Source organism: Rattus norvegicus, chromosome 5 (genome assembly GCF_021556685.1).
Source record: "Rattus norvegicus strain SHRSP/BbbUtx chromosome 5, alternate assembly SHRSP_T2T, whole genome shotgun sequence".
Taxonomy (NCBI): domain Eukaryota; kingdom Metazoa; phylum Chordata; class Mammalia; order Rodentia; family Muridae; genus Rattus; species Rattus norvegicus.
Window position 1 is genome coordinate 84,065,049 of NC_141538.1, and position 18,564 is coordinate 84,083,612.

At 38.6% G+C, this 18,564-nt stretch overlaps 1 pseudogene; it reads left to right on the forward strand.

Moving 5' to 3' along the window:
- Positions 1-232: 232 nt before the first annotated feature.
- On the forward strand, positions 233-18,347 carry LOC134479067 (ATP synthase subunit d, mitochondrial-like; annotated as a pseudogene).
- The last annotated feature ends 217 nt before the right edge of the window (positions 18,348-18,564 follow it).

An 18,564-nucleotide genomic window follows, 5' to 3' on the forward strand; every position in this document is an offset into this window, starting at 1 on the left:
CTAGCTCAGACTCATACAAGCTACATGATTGTCTCTGCGAGCCCCTTGAGTCTTGCTTAGTTGATTCTGTGGGCCAGGTTCTCATGGTATCCTTGACCACACTGACTCCTAGAATCATTTTTCCTCTTCTTCTGAGGTGAAGAACCACTTTTCAAATCTTATTTTGTGGCAATTATTACCTCCTAGGAAAGAATTCAGAATCTGGTCCCAAGTCATTTTATTTCTAGTTAACATGGCTTTTGTTTATTCTGTTTTCTACCTGAATCCGAGCAACCTCTTCAGTGATATCCAGGAAGGGTTAGCAGGTGACTTCTGCCTCGTGTTCACATTTTAATTCTTCAGCACAAAACAAAATGAGATTGGACATCTCTTATCCTTTACAGCTGCTTCAGTCACAGTAGTCTTTGATTGTTCCCTAGAAACAATGTAATGTAGTCAAGAAATGATATGTCCAATCTAGAGTCCACAATTTATTTGATGTTTCCTGCTGGTTACCTCACTGTGAGAAGAGCTAAGTCATCTCTGCTTTGCCATCTGTCCTTAATAATCTACAATTCTAGAGCTGACTGCAAAACAAACAGGACAAATCAAGAAATGTGATGGGATGACTTCTTAGCCAAAGAGACAAAGAATATTCTTCCTGCATACTCAATCCATTCAATCTTATTTGTCCAGAATGATGGGGATGAGGTCAGCACAGCTGAGCCAGGATCAAATGCATGCTATTTATCTCCATTAGTTTTCTAGTAGAGGCCAACAGTCATTAATTGAAGATCATGGCAGTATCAGTCATCAGCTCCCACAATGTTACAACAATAAAGCGACACATGGACTGTTATTTCCATGTTGTATGTAGATAAATAGGCAGGAAACTCGAAGATGATTGGAGGATAAAGTACTGGAATCAGTATGCGAAAGAGGATTCAGAGTCTTACGAGCTGTACAGAGCTCAACCTGTGTCTTCTTTCCGAGATTTTCTGCAGATGTGTCTGCCTAGCAAGACCACATGAAAGATCTGCCAACACACGTTCACAGTGACTGGCTTTCTTCTCCACAGGGGGAGAGAGGATAGCTCTGTATATGGTATAGGGAAACCACAACAAGGAAATCCTTGGAACTATAAAGTCAAATTAAATCATGAGTTTTGGCTGGGGATTTAAACATCTTAGCCGCTCTAATTTCTCCAGGGAAGCTAGGAGACTAAGCCAACTCCTGTCATGCACTCTTTTCCTAGTTGTAGCAAGTTTTTGCCTCAGGTTTTCAATCTGGTTTAACTTGGCCACTTGCAATAGAGCTCTCTGGGCTTGAAGGAAAGAGAGCTTTTACATACTAGGTAGAATGACTCCTGTCTGCCAGAGCTCCTGTCTACCAGTCTCCAAAGCATGTTTGTAAAGCTACATTATGGTGGGCTCTAAGGATTAGGATGAAGAAATGCTTCAGTGGCCTGAGACTGGGTTTTTGCACATTCTGACAATTGTATATACCTGCTAACCACCATTGCAATTCCATTACACTATTAATAGATTTTATTTTTTTCTCAAATTAAGACAATGATATTGAGATACAGAGAAGTAAAGTAACTACCTGAAAAATATGCTGCTACCCATGACTAAATATTGGATCTTATGACTTAAGTATCTTTACCTTTGAGCAATCTGAGTTTACTACGGCCCTCTCATGCTAAAGTATTATCTGTACCCTAATAATAAATAAAATGAATTGTTCAGCCTACCCCAAAAGACAAAGAAAACATAGATTTTATAGTTACCTGAACTTAGAGTTAGGGAATATCTATGGCTAATTTTAATAAGATTTTATAATGTTAATGACTGTGGTAGTTTCAAAAAGATTGTCTCCCTAGGCTCTTATATTTGAAAGCTTATTCACCACAGAGTGGCACATTTAAGAAGTATTAGAAGGTATGGTCTTGGGAATGGGTTTTGAAATTTCAAAACCCCAAACCATACTCTCTGTCACTCTCTATCTCTCTGTCTCTCCATTTCTCTGTGTGTGTCTCCTCTTTTCTCTGCCTATGTCTCGGGACAGAGTTTTCAACCACTTCTCCAGCATTATGCATGTTTTCCACTATGATGATAATAGACTATTACTCTGAAACTGTAAGCAAGCATTCTATTAAATACTTCTCTTTATAATGATTACATTGGTCATGGTGTTCTCTCATAGCAACAGATCAGTGACTAGGGCAGTAATATTCAAATTGTTTAAAAACTTCCATTACAAGCAATTCATCAAGAGGGTATATAGGAAGAGCAGAATTGAAAAGAGAAACAGGGAAGGACATTAAGGGTTTCATTTTTCCTTCTTGTGTAACAGATAAGAGTGATGTAGAATAATTGTTTAACATTAGAGATTTTGCATCATTCAGATAAGATTGTAACCCCAGCCACACCTCTATTCAAGGAACTTTGATATATACCTAGCATCTCATATTCTTTATCATTAAAGTGAAAATACAGACGACTGACATGGTCCTGGTAAAAGTACCTGATGATGTAAGTTCAATCCCCAGAGTCCATGATGGGGGAAGAAAATTAACTCCCATAGGTTTTCCTCTTACCTCGACATATGTACTGTGGTATACACCCACATACATGCATATGCATACACACAGGCACACAATGATAATGATGATGGTGGCAAATACTTTAATTAAAGTTAGAGTACGGTTATGTAATAGGTTTGTAAATAAGACTAGATCAGTTGGTATAGCTGTTCCTGAGAAGTTGTGCTAGAGCCAGACCAATACAGATGTGGATGCACACAGTCAACCATCAACTGAGCATAGGGACCCCAATAGAGGAGTAAGGGAAGGACTGAAGGAGCTGAAGGGCTTTACAACCCCATAAAAAGAACAACAACCAACCAGACCCTCCAAGAACTTCCACTAAACCATCAATCAAAGAGTACACATAGACCCATGACTACAGCTGCACATGTAGCAAAAGATTACCTTATCTGGCATCAATGGGAGGGGAGTCCCTTAGTAATGTGGAGACTCAATGACCAAGCATAGGGGAATGCTAAGGTGCTGAGGCAGGGGTGGGTAGATGGGTGGGGGAGTACCCTCATAGAAGCAGGGGAACGGGGCAGGGGAGAGGGGTGTTAGAGAGGGTAAATCAGGAAAGGAGATAACATTTGAAATGTGAATAAATAAAATAACCAATGTAAAAGACCAAAGAATGCTTCATAAGCAATGTATATGTTGTGCTTTTTTTTTCTTGTGAATGTGAATGTGATGTGGATACAGTATACATAAATACATATGTATATATGTATATATATACATACATTCAGTATATATGAGCATACATAATGTGCATATGTGAGCATAATATGTGTATAAAGATATGTATGCATGAGTGTGCATATATGTGGAAGAGCCAGGTTGATGTCCTGAATCTTCATCCCTCTTTCACCTCATTTTTGAGACAAGGTTCTTCAGTAAAACCCAGAGTTCACTGGTATGACTGTCCTTCTTAGCCATCTTGCTGTAGACTGAAAGGGCAATCTTGTACAATGAAATATCTAATGCTTAACTGCTTAATCTTATGCTGTATTGTTCTCATCAGATACAATGGAAAAGAAAGGAAGAAAGAAAGAAAGAAAGAAAGACAAAAAAGAAATAAAGAAAAAACAAACATAAATAAAAACAGAAAGAAAGAAAGATGGAAAGAAAGAGAAAAAATGTTCAATGTCCAGAGGTGGTCACTTCTTGCCTACCTGGTCTTAGACGTGGTAGGGAACGGAAATCTAATCCATTTGCTTGCTCAGCAAATTAGCCTTTGAGCCATCTGCCCAAGCTGCTACTATTATTTCAATAGCTTTCTGATACATTATTTTTGCATCATTCAATATATACACTTGAAATGTAAAACAGTACATTTCATTTTAGTTGTTAATCATTTTAGAATATTACATTACACACAGTTACTATCTATTTCTTCCAACTCTTTATCTTAGCAAATGCTAATATATTCTGTCTTTAGAGATGGACAAATTCTAATCCCAACAAGCAGCTGAGCAATACAGATGCAACCTAACCAATGGACAGAAGCCAGGAACCATGTGGTTGAATTAGAGAAAGACTGGAAGAAGTTTTGGAGGAGGGACAACCCCATAGGAAGACCAGCAGTCTCAATTAACCTTGACCTCTAAGATCACTGGGCCACCAGACAGGCAGCATACGCCAGCTGATATGAGGCTCCCAAACCATATACAGCAGAAGGCAGCCTGTTCTGACCACAGTGAGAGAAGATGCACCTAGCCCTCGAGACACTTAAGGCCCTAGGTGCGGTATGGGATGAGGAACTGTCAAGAGGGTAGATGAGGAGAGGGATAATAACTGCATTGTAAAAAAAAGTGAAAGATATTTTTAAAAGAAAGAAAGAAAAAAGCAAGTGAACATCTTACAACTTATGTGAGTTTTGCTTCTTTTATTTAATGCTTTCCTGACTTATCCATACTTTACTGATGCCTTGTAAGAGGTCTTTATACACATATACATATCCTTTTCCTCTACACAATTTATATTAGTTTGAGATATATTTTCCTTTTCTTACTGGTTTTAAAATATAAGGGTCTTTAGATCCTATTTTGCTAAAATCCAATTTGCTATAATTTATTACACATGTTTTTCTTCAATCATACCTAAGAAGAGAAAGTTGAAAGATAATTAAAAAATAAAGAAATAAAAAAGAAAACAAAGTGCTTACAACTTTAATCATAGCTAAGAAGATTTTATCAAGCCCAGGTCATGAATATTTACCCCTATATTGTCTTCTAATATTTTTGTGATTTTAACTCTGCCACATACATGTGTACTCTGCGGTTCATATGACAGCTTATACATACATACATATATATATATATATATATATATATATATATATGTATTGTCAAATTGACTGGTTGTAGAATTACTCTGAAGGCAGATCCTGTGAGGATACCTATGAAGAATTCTCTGAAATTAATTAATTAAGATGTGATTAAGAATTAATTAAAACATGAAGTTCCACTCTAAATGTGGAGAGTTCTGTTTCATAAGTTAGGGCCCTGGAGCAAATAAAAGAGAAAAGACAAGCTGAGAACAAATCTACTTTTTGACTGTGGATTTAATGTCACCAATCAGCTCCTGCCACCATGTGTTTATCACTGTGACCGACCCATGGAATTGTAGATAGAAGGCAAGCCTTCCTCAAGTTGATTCTGCTTGGGTATGTTGTATAGCAATGAGAAAAGTATTCGGTATAGTTTGTATTGTGCTTGGTGGGAAAGAAGGATCCTATATAGAAATGCAGCTATTCCAAGCCTGCACATTAGCACCACTGATGTCACTCGTCCAGCTCTGTTCTGTCTTCCCAAGATTACTTGAGACATCTTCAGTACCTTCAGTTTCCCTGAGATTTACATGAATTTGACATGTTCTAGATTAAAAAAGGTAAAACAAAACAAAAGCAAAACCCAGAGGTATGTTAATATTTGAAGATTTCTATGCTGAATATGAGTCTTTAGATCAGTTTCAGATTTGGAAAGTTTTAATGTAATCTTAATTATGTTTGCTTTGTGTGTTTGAGACAGTTTCACTCTGCAGCACAGACTGGCCCCAAACTCACAGTCTTCTGGCCTCCCTAAAAGTGTCCTCAGAGTGGGAAGAGCAGGTGTGCATTATACCTTACATTGGTAAGACTTTGGATTTTCTAACCTATGATGCTTTTCAATACCATGGTAAAGTTATCTTGGTTTTGTCCACAATAATTCAGTTTCCAACATATAATACTTTGCATTCTTTCATTAAAAGTATAGGAAAAACTCATTATCTTAGTTTTTAATGATAATTGGACTAGTTTTCTTCATTTTTGTTTGTTTTTATTATTATGAATTAGTAACAGCACTTCTTTTTACTTAATTATTTTTTATTTATGAAATTCATATTTCTATCTAATATATCTTAATGATATTCTTTCTCTCCCCCAATTTTTCTCAGATACTCCTAAGTTCATGCTTTCTCTTTGTGTCTCTGTGTCTGTCTTTTTCTGTGTTCTCTCTCTGTCAAAAGAACAAATTAAATCAGAACAAACAAATTCATGACAAGGACTAGCTGGCAAATACAATGTAGATGCTAGGACTTTGTGGCCATTTTTTTTTCATTTAGCTTTGATTTTGTTTTTGATTTTTCGGGTATTATTTGTTGTTTTCTTTTTTGTTGTTGTTGTTTTTGTTTTTGCTAAATATACTACTTTTAATCATTTCTAAGCAAATACTAATAAAGATAAGCATGTTCATGTATACAAGTAATGAAGAAATGAATTTGAAATTTCCACTACTGATTTGTATCTTTATCACAATTTTATTGTCTTTGACATTGAAAACAATAATTTTACATGACCTATCATAGAGGAAGATTTTACTTAGAAGTTTCCCTTGTGTAAGAAAGTACATTTGGCTACTTTAGAATTTTGTCCCATTTTGGTGATAAGATTTTAAATTGTTCTTCATCAATTTAGGGGTTTTTTTGTTTTTTGTTTTGTTTTGTTTTGTTTTTTCTAATTCACAAAGCTACATACATTCTCTAAACACTTAGAACTGTCAAATAGGAAGTTGGAGCCCAAAATGGATATGACCATCTCCAGGTTCAATCATTTAGGTTTGTCTGTGTGAAAAAAATTTATTATGTAACATAAATTTCTAAAATAGAAATAATTATCTGTATTCTTTTAGACTATAAGCTTGGGTTAAGTTCACACTTTACCTGTATGTTATCATCATTTGTTTCTTATTTTACTTTGTATTGATAACATGTTTTTCTCTGTAAGGTAAAGATTTTCATTCTTAAGCCTCAGATTATACAGTGCTACAAAAATGTTATACAAAGAATAAACTATGATGTGAGGTTACATAGAGCATCAGAAACATATAATAACCAGGATCTTCGACTAATATAAAGCACATGAGGGGACAATTTGTACTAAGTGGATGGTTTTGTTTTCGAGGCCACTAATAATACAGTGACAGTTACTAAGTTTACACATTAGGTCACTTGTTTTAGGAAGTGAAGAATTAAGTCAAGAGTGACAGCTGTTGTGTGATAAATATAAAGTTCAGTTTTTCCCTCCTCTGACTCAGGTTTTAACACTGTATTCAAAAGGACTGTTCAACATTTTTGCATGTAGCCAGAGAATGGAAATCTTTGGGAATTGAAACAGTGATGCAGATAGCCAGGCTACAAGCAGATTAAAATTGTATACATCCCATATGCAGACACCAAGCCCAGTCACTATTGCTGATGCCAAGAAGTGCTTGCTCACAGGAGCCAGATATGGATGTCTCCTAAGAGGCTCTGCCAGAGTCTTACTGATACAGATGAGGACGCTTGCAGCTAACCATTGGACGGAACAAAGGGAGCCCAATGGAGGAGTTAGAGAAAAGACTGAAGGAGCTGAAGGGTTTTGCAACCCCATAGAAAGAACAACAGTATCAACCAATCAAACTCTACCAGTGCTCCCAGGGATTAAACCATCAACCAATGAGTACACTTGGGGTACCCATGACTAGAGCCACATATGTATCAGAGGATGGCATTGTCCATCATCAATAGGAGGAAAAGCTCTTGGTCCTGTGAAGGCTCATTTCCCCAATGTAGGGGAGTGCCAGAATGTTGAGGTGAAAGTGGATGGGTAGGATTGGGAGCATCTTCATTGAAGCCGGGGTAGGTGAAGAGGGTATGGGAGTGGGGGGAAAGGGGATAACATTTGAAATGTAAAAGCATAAAATGACTAAGAAAAATAAAATTTAAAAGAAAATTGAATACATGAGACATTCAAATTACATTTGGTCATAATAGTATTTCCAAAGTGGTTGGTATATTTTAAAGTCACGTTGTCATTCTCTCATAAATAAGTAACAATTTTCTCATTTATTTAAAATTAAGCCGTTGTGTGATTTGTTTTGACCATTTGAATAGTTCAGAATTGTTGCTCCACTTCCAGGAATACTGTTATGATATTTTTAGTTTCCACCTTTATATATTGAAATGTGCCTTCTTGTAAACTAATCCCCATTCTGTAAACAAACCTAGGTGCTTATATTGGGGATGTACATTAAAGAGGACTCTCTGACTTGGCTGATAACTCCAGATGAACTTTCGGTCTGAAGGTCAGTGCCAATTATAAGGCAAGTGAATGCAAATTACTTGAGCCAACCCCAGCAGATACCAAGTGTAGTAGGGAATTCATTCTGACAAACTATATTCAAAGTCTTCTGCTTCCAACTCTAACTTTAATGTTTATTAAACAGTATTTTTAATAATGGTTCTTAAATGGTTTTACCTCCCTTTTAGCCCACTACCCACCAGAAAGGATACAGGGGAAGTGGACCTGTTTAGAGAGTCTTTGGAGCAACTCCTGTCTGTGGTTGTCTGGAAATCAATGGTCCAGTTCAGAGGTTAGCAGGCAACAGCACGTCTGTCTACTCGCAAACATTTCAAGGACCGACCAGCAGGCCAGTTTGGTAGAGACGGGTTAGAGACAGCAGTGACAAGATCAAGCAGTGGCAGCCAGGTTTCAGCCTAACTTGTGGCAGCAGGAGGGATCTGGAGGGACAGCAGAAGTTCTTAGCTGTGAGTCTTTCAGAGAAGAGAAGATCAGCAAAGACATGAGACCCACAAGTTTTATACAGCTATCTGTAGCAGCTAGACAAGCTCTGTCCCTGTCACTCTGTGAGTCCTATTTATACGCTCCAAACATCACATGTCCTCCAATGGTCTTGCCTCAATATGCATCTTACCTCAGCACATGCATCCAATCACCCAAGTCCATGGAAACAGCAACAAATTGCAGGACACCCCCACAAGTTTCTCCAGTCCCAAAAAATGCAACTCAACTATGCAAGGTAAGTCAGATCAATACATGTATGTTGTTAGCAAAAAATCCTTCGTCACATGTCCCTTCATCTGCTTACTCAGAACATCCTCTCTCCTGTGTTGCTTCAGCCAAACTTCCTTCTCGAGTCTGCTTTAGCCTGTCTTACCTGTGTCCAGTTTAACAAAATGTTCTTCCTTGTGTTTGCTCCAGCAAAACACCATCCAACTAACTTTTCAAAAACAAAAACAAAAACAAAAAACAAAAAAAACCTTAAGTTTCCACTTCATCCAACAATGTTAGACTGATATTTATTCAAACTAGTGATGTCGAAAAAATTCAATCACTACTTTTATCTGGTAGGATAACACATTTTTTCTTGTTGTTCCTATGTAAGTTAAAAACAATCATATTGTTTAACCATACATCCTATATCTGCCTATACATATGTACATATGTATATACTGCATACTTTCATTCATCTATCTACCCAAAAATATTCCATGTCTGCTAAGATTTAAGTACTTTATATATATATTGTGGAAAATTTAATAATGAAATAAATGCTCTTGTTATTGTATTGCATTATTATTCTGGGAGTTAGTTGAGTAAATTTTTATGTTGCATATAATTTGGCAGCTGCCACTAGAAAATATCTGCAGACTGTGAGCTTTCAAGATGTAGGCCCAGTTCTTATAAACTGTAACATCTTCCACAGATATTTTCTCAATATTTAGATACCCCACAAGTGCTTCCCAAATATGTGCAGGAAAGAATATGGTTAAAATTTAAGCATTAAATAATTGAATGTTGGGTTGTGGATTTAGCTCAGTGGTAGAGCGCTTGCCTAGAAAGCACAAGGCCCTGGGTTCGGTCCCCAGCTCCGAAAAAAAGAAAAAAGAAAAAAAATAATTGAATGTTAATGATTATGATAAAATGATCATAATATTATAATGACTATAATAATAATAATTTATATTATTGCTTTCTGACACTTGAGTCCAAATTCAATAGCTATTAAGGACAATACCATGAGCCCAATCTCCATCATAGTAAAAGGTCTAAAGAAAAAAATTGACTGATTCAAAGACTAGGGCAGGAAATATGGTAGATGAACTTCTAGTATGACAGAGTTCAAAGAAAGTGCTCAAGCATTAGTTAAAAAGCAAGTCTCATTGTGATGTTATGGGTAAATGAAAGGGATGCATGTACCAACTGAAAGGTTATTAATGGCTAAAACTATAATGATATTGACAACTAAATTAAGTGATAGTAAATGATAAGCCTAACTATAAAGCAAATAACGAGTCCCACACCCGCGGATCCCGGCCCGCAGCAGCTCTCTGCTCCCAGACCCGGTGAGAGAGAGACCCAACCGCCTGGTCAGGTGGGCACTCCTGAGGCTGCAGAGCAGAAGAGACCACCAACTCTGCTCACCCCTGCCCACATCCCTGGCCCAAGAGGAAACTGTATAAGGCCTCTGGGCTCCCGTGGGGGAGGGCCCAGGAGCGGCAGGACCCCTGTCCCTGAGACACCCCCGGAACCTGAAAGAAACAGACCGGATAAACAGTTCTCTGCACCCAAATCCCGTGGGAGGGAGAGCTAAACCTTCAGAGAGGCAGACAAGCCTGGGAAACCAGAAGTGACTGCTCCCTGCACACACATCTCGGACGCCAGAGGAAAAAGCCAAAGACCATCTGGAACCCTGGTGCACTGAAGCTCCCGGAAGGGGCGGCACAGGTCTTCCTGGTTGCTGCCGCTGCAGAGAGCCCGTGGGCAGCACCCCACGAGCGAACCTGAGCCTCGGGACCACAGGTAAGACCAAATTTTCTGCTGCAAGAAAGCTGCCTGGTGAACTCAAGACACAGGCCCACAGGAACAGCTGAAGACCTGTAGAGAGGAAAAACTACACGCCAGAAAGCAGAACACTCTGTCCCCATAACTGACTGAAAGAGAGGAAAACAGGTCTACAGCACTCCTGTCACACAGGCTTATAGGACAGTCTAGCCACTGTCAGAAATAGCAGAACAAAGTAACACTAGAGATAATCTGATGGCGAGAGGCAAGCGCAGGAACCCAAGCAACAGAAACCAAGACTACATGCCATCATCGGAGCCCAATTCTCCCACCAAAACAAACATGGAATATCCAAACACACCAGAAAAGCAAGATCTAGTTACAAAATCATATTTGATCATGATGCTGGAGGACTTCAAGAAAGACATGAACACACTTAGGGAAGCACAGGAAAACATTAATAAACAAGTAAAAGCCTACAGAGAGGAATCGCAAAAATCCCTGAAAGAATTCCAGGAAAACACAATCAAACAGTTGAAGGAATTAAAAATGGAAATAGAAGCAATCAAGAAAGAACACATGGAAACAACCCTGGATATAGAAAACCAAAAGAAGAGACAAGGAGCTGTAGATACAAGCCTCACCAACAGAATTCAAGAGATGGAAGAGAGAATCTCAGGAGCAGAAGATTCCATAGAAATCATTGACTCAACTGTCAAAGATAATGTAAAGCAGAAAAAGCTACTGGTCCAAAACATACAGGAAATCCAGGACTCAATGAGAAGATCAAACCTAAGGATAATAGGTATAGAAGAGAGTGAAGACTCCCAGCTCAAAGGACCAGTAAATATCTTCAACAAAATCATAGAAGAAAACTTCCCTAACCTAAAAAAAGAGATACCCATAGACATACAAGAAGCCTACAGAACTCCAAATAGATTGGACCAGAAAAGAAACACCTCCCGTCACATAATTGTCAAAACACCAAACGCACAAAATAAAGAAAGAATATTAAAAGCAGTAAGGGAAAAAGGTCAAGTAACATATAAAGGGAGACCTGTCAGAATCACACCAGACTTCTCGCCAGAAACTATGAAGGCCAGAAGATCCTGGACTGATGTCATACAGACCCTAAGAGAACACAAATGCCAGCCCAGGTTACTGTATCCAGCAAAACTCTCAATTAACATTGATGGAGAAACCAAGATATTCCATGACAAAACCAAATTTACACAATATCTTTCTACAAATCCAGCACTACAAAGGATAATAAATGGTAAAGCCCAACATAAGGAGGCAAGCTATACCCTAGAAGAAGCAAGAAACTAATCGTCTTGGCAACAAAACAAAGAGAATGAAAGCACACAAACATAACCTCACATCCAAATATGAATATAAAGGGAAGCAATAATCACTATTCCTTAATATCTCTCAATATCAATGGCCTCAACTCCCCAATAAAAAGACATAGATTAACAAACTGGATACGCAATGAGGACCCTGCATTCTGCTGCCTACAGGAAACACACCTCAGAGACAAAGACAGACACTACCTCAGAGTGAAAGGCTGGAAAACAACTTTCCAAGCAAATGGTCAGAAGAAGCAAGCTGGAGTAGCCATTCTAATATCAAATAAAATCAATTTCCAACTAAAAGTCATCAAAAAAGATAAGGAAGGACACTTCATATTCATCAAAGGAAAAATCCACCAAGATGAACTCTCAATCCTAAATATCTATGCCCCAAATACAAGGGCACCTACATACGTAAAAGAAACCTTACTAAAGCTCAAAACACACATTGCACCTCACACAATAATAGTGGGAGACTTCAACACCCCACTCTCATCAATGGACAGATCATGGAAACAGAAATTAAACAGTGATGTCGACAGACTAAGAGAAGTCATGAGCCAAATGGACTTAACGGATATTTATAGAACATTCTATCCTAAAGCAAAAGGATATACCTTCTTCTCAGCTCCTCATGGTACTTTCTCCAAAATTGACCATATAATTGGTCAAAAAACGGGCCTCAACAGGTACAGAAAGATAGAGATAATCCCATGCATGCTATCGGACCACCAAGGCCTAAAACTGGTCTTCAATAACAATAAGGGAAGAATGCCCACATATACGTGGAAATTGAACAATGCTCTACTCAATGATAACCTGGTCAAGGAAGAAATAAAGAAAGAAATTAAAAACTTTTTAGAATTTAATGAAAATGAAGATACAACATACCCAAACTTATGGGACACAATGAAAGCTGTGCTAAGAGGAAAACTCATAGCGCTGAGTGCCTGCAGAAAGAAACAGGAAAGAGCATATGTCAGCAGCTTGACAGCACACCTAAAAGCTCTAGAACAAAAAGAAGCAAATACACCCAGGAGGAGTAGAAGGCAGGAAATAATCAAACTCAGAGCTGAAATCAACCAAGTAGAAACAAAAAGGACCATAGAAAGAATCAACAGAACCAAAAGTTGGTTCTTTGAGAAAATCAACAAGATAGATAAACCCTTAGCCAGACTAACGAGAGGACACAGAGAGTGCGTCCAAATTAACAAAATCAGAAATGAAAAGGGAGACATAACTACAGATTCAGAGGAAATTCAAAAAATCATCAGATCTTACTATAAAAACCTATATTCAACAAAATTTGAAAATCTTCAGGAAATGGACAATTTCCTAGACAGATACCAGGTATCGAAGTTAAATCAGGAACAGATAAACCAGTTAAACAACCCCAAAACTCCTAAGGAAATAGAAGCAGTCATTAAAGGTCTTCCAACCAAAAAGAGCCCAGGTCCAGACGGGTTTAGTGCAGAATTCTATCAAACCTTCATAGAAGACCTCATACCAATATTATCCAAACTATTCCACAAAATTGAAACAGATGGAGCACTACCGAATTCCTTCTACGAAGCCACAATTACTCTTATACCTAAACCACACAAAGACACAACAAAGAAAGAGAACTTCAGACCAATTTCCCTTATGAATATCGACGCAAAAATACTCAATAAAATTCTGGCAAACCGAATTCAAGAGCACATCAAAACAATCATCCACCATGACCAAGTAGGCTTCATCCCAGGCATGCAGGGATGGTTTAATATACGGAAAACCATCAACGTGATCCATCATATAAACAAACTGAAAGAACAAAACCACATGATCATTTCATTAGATGCTGAGAAAGCATTTGACAAAATTCAACACCCCTTCATGATAAAAGTCCTGGAAAGAATAGGAATTCAAGGCCCATACCTAAACATAGTAAAAGCCATATACAGCAAACCAGTTGCTAACATTAAACTAAATGGAGAGAAACTCGAAGCAATCCCACTAAAATCAGGGACTAGACAAGGCTGCCCACTCTCTCCCTACTTATTCAATATAGTTCTTGAAGTTCTAGCCAGAGCAATCAGACAACAAAAGGAGATCAAGGGGATACAGATCGGAAAAGAAGAAGTCAAAATATCACTATTTGCAAATGACATGATAGTATATTTAAGTGATCCCAAAAGTTCCACCAGAGAACTACTAAAGCTGATAAACAACTTCAGCAAAGTGGCTGGGTATAAAATTAACTCAAATAAATCAGTTGCCTTCCTCTATACAAAAGAGAAACAAGCCGAGAAAGAAATTAGGGAAACGACACCCTTCATAATAGACCCAAATAATATAAAGTACCTCGGTGTGACTTTAACCAAGCAAGTAAAAGATCTGTACAATAAGAACTTCAAGACACTGAGGAAAGAAATTGAAGAAGACATCAGAAGATGGAAAGATCTCCCATGCTCATGGATTGGCAGGATTAATATAGTAAAAATGGCCATTTTACCAAAAGCAATCTACAGATTCAATGCAATCCCCATCAAAATACCAATCCAATTCTTCAAAGAGTTAGACAGAACAATTTGCAAATTCATCTGGAATAACAAAAAACCCAGGATAGCTAAAGCTATCCTCAACACTAAAAGGACTTCAGGGGGAATCACTATCCCTGAACTCAAGCAGTATTACAGAGCAATAGTGATAAAAACTGCATGGTATTGGTACAGAGACAGACAGATAGACCAATGGAATAGAATTGAAGACCCAGAAATGAACCCACACACCTATGGTCACTTGATTTTTGACAAAGGAGCCAAAACCATCCAATGGAAAAAAGATAGCATTTTCAGCAAATGGTGCTGGTTCAACTGGAGGGCAACATGTAGAAGAATGCAGATCGATCCATGCTTATCACCCTGTACAAAGCTTAAGTCCAAGTGGATCAAGGACCTCCACATCAAACCAGACACACTCAAACTAATAGAAGAAAAACTAGGGAAGCATCTGGAACACATGGGCACTGGAAAAAATTTCCTGAACAAAACACCAATGGCTTATGCTCTAAGATCAAGAATCGACAAATGGGATCTCATAAAACTGCAAAGCTTCTGTAAGGCAAAGGACACGGTGGTTAGGACAAAACGGCAACCAACAGATTGGGAAAAGATCTTTACCAATCCTACAACAGATAGAGGCCTTATATCCAAAATATACAAAGAACTCAAGAAGTTAGACTGCAGGGAAACAAATAACCCTATTAAAAAATGGGGTTCAGAGCTAAACAAAGAATTCACAGCTGAGGAATGCCGAATGGCTGAGAAACACCTAAAGAAATGTTCAACATCTTTAGTCATAAGGGAAATGCAAATCAAAACAACCCTGAGATTTCACCTCACACCAGTGAGAATGGCTAAGATCAAAAACTCAGGTGACAGCAGATGCTGGCGAGGATGTGGAGAAAGAGGAACACTCCTCCATTGTTGGTGGGATTGCAGACTGGTAAAACCATTCTGGAAATCAGTCTGGAGGTTCCTCAGAAAATTGGACATTGAACTGCCTGAGGATCCAGCTATACCTCTCTTGGGCATATACCCAAAAGATGCCTCAACATATAAAAGAGACACGTGCTCCACTATGTTCATCGCAGCCTTATTTATAATAGCCAGAAAATGGAAAGAACCGAGTGCCCTTCAACAGAGGAATGGATACAGAAAATGTGGTACATCTACACAATGGAATATTACTCAGCTATCAAAAACAACGAGTCTATGAAATTCGTAGGCAAATGGTTGGAACTGGAAAATATCATCCTGAGTGAGCTAACCCAATCACAGAAAGACATACATGGTATGCACTCATTGATAAGTGGCTATTAGCCCAAATGCTTGAATTACCCTAGATCCCTAGAACAAACGAAACTCAAGACGGATGATCAAAATGTGAATGCTTCACTCCTTCTTTAAATGAGGAAAAAGAATACCCTTGGCTGGGAAGGGAGAGGCAAAGATTAAAACAGAGACTGAAGGAACACCCATTCAGAGCCTGCCCCACAGGTGGCCCATACATATACAGCCACCCAATTGGACAAGATGGATGAAGCAAAGAAGTGCAGACCGACAGGAGCCGGATGTAGATCGCTCCTGAGAGACACAGCCAGAATACAGCAAATACAGAGGCGAATGCCAGCAGCAAACCACTGAGCTGAGAATAGGTCCCCCGTTGAAGGAATCAGAGAAAGAACTGGAAGAGCTTGAAGGGGCTCGAGACCCCAAAAGTACAACAATGTCAAGCAACCAGAGCTTCCAGGGACTAAGCCACTACCTAAAGACTATATATGGACTGACCCTGGACTCTGACCCCATAGGTAGCAATGAATATCCTAGTAAGAGCACCAGTGGAAGGGGAAGCCCTGGGTCCTGCTAAGACTGAACCCCCAGTGAACTAGACTATGGGGGGAGGGCGGCAATGGGGGGAGGGTTGGGAGGGGAACACCCATAAGGAAGGGGAGGGGGGAGGGGGATGTTTGCCCGGAAACCGGGAAAGGGAATAACACTCGAAATGTATATAAGAAATACTCAAGTTAATAAAAAAAAAAATCAAAAAAAAAAAAGAAATACTAAAACAACAACAAAAAAAAAAGCAAATAACTATGACTAAATATCTGTGCATGCGTGTAGGAACACACACTGGAGTGTGAGAAATGTACCTGTGGCCACATTAAAAAAATGACATTTCTTCCCCAATAACTATCCACTGCCAATAATTTCTCGGTAAGGGATAATATCTGGAACGCATTTATTCTATCCGCCCCAGAATTTATGGCAGATTTAGTGTCATGAAGATAACCATGATTTCTATGAGTTCATGATTGCCATAGATATGTCACATCCCCAAGAAAGAATCTCAGAGCACTCTCTCCATCTTCCACTCTTACATCCCTTCTGACCCCTCTTTGGAGCTGTTTCCTGAGCTTTTCTGTCAGTAGGGTAAGAAAAGTGTTCCATTTAGGCCTGAAACTAGTGAGGTAGAATATTTGAGCCAAAAAGGGCATAAGCAGTGAGGAACAGGGGAGCATCAGAGAGAGAGAATGTAAAGGGAATTAATAATCTAAAGAATGAGAATATGAAAACCCATGTGGAAGCCTATTGTCTCACAACTCAAGTGAAAAAAAAGTAGGGGATGGTAAAAGACATATTGTATGTAGTAGTGGTCTGAACAGAAGTGTCACCCACAGGGTCTCCATGTTAGTGTTGCTGTTAGGGGAGGTTTAATGGGACTTAAAATTTTGGAGTAAATGTGTCTTGCATTACAATCTGGAAATGACCCTGTGAAAGTCTGCAAGCAGAAACCTGTGGTTTGAATGATGAATATGCCCCCATAGGCTCATGTATTTGAACGCTTGGTCACGAATAACATTACTATTTGGGGAAGCTTATGCATTACAGCCTTGCTAGAGGATGTGTGTGAGCAGAGGCAGGCCTTGAGATTATGCAGCCTCACCCTGCTTCCAATTTACACTCTTTGCTTTATTTATTTCCTTTATTAAAAATAGATTGATTTTTTATATCCTAATTATGGTTTTCTCTCAATCTATTCCTCCCAGTTCCTTCCTACCTCCCCCTACACATTCAGATCTACTCAATTTCTGCCTCTCATTAAAAAACAAAGAGGCTACTAAGGGAAAATAATAAAATGCAATATAATATAATAATATAAAACAAAACAAGTTCATAGGAATAGGACTAAACCAACAAAAGCAAAAGAAGAGTCCAAGAAAATGCACAGGAAGCAGACACAGATGCAAAAAGCCACTTGTTTTCACACTGAGAAATCCCATAAAGACACAAAACTGGAAGCCATAATATATATACAAAGGACTTGGGACATAAAAGGAGAAAAATTAAAATGAAAATTAAAAAATGATGAACACACTTGCATTCTTTGCTGCTGGAGACAGTGCTATGGTGGGGGTCAGCGAAGGATCCAAGATGGCTGCCTGGGTGTAAACTTGCTCTAAAAGCCATTGGTTGGGTAGCTTTTGAGGAGATCAGATCCAATAACCAAAAGACAATTGCAGACTCCCTATAGTCCTGGAAAGAGACCCTCCATACCAGGTGGGCTAATCTGCCTGGAAATCACCAGCAATTGAAGAACTGTGCTGAGTTCCTGTCTGGGTCTTAGGTCGGGATCCATAATTTGAGTAGCAGTTGGAGAAAATGAAGAACGTAATTCCCTTTGAACAGATGATGACTGACAACTTAAATGAGGCCTTTCCAGAAACAGGTTAGACAAGAAATACCCAAAATGGTCCCATTAACCCATCGAGATCCTGTGAAGTAGTCCAGGAGGGAGCCCCAGCCAATATGAAAGTAAACAGTTACATAGTAAAGAAAAATTTTAAAACGTAATTTTTTAGTAAGTAAAAGAAATGGTTGTGACATGACATTATAAGACAAGGAACCTAAAAGATGTTGTCAGCCGGTTTCCTTTTGGCTATCTCTTGCCAGGCATGCAGCCTACCCTTAACAGTAGTTTATTTCTCAAGTGGGACT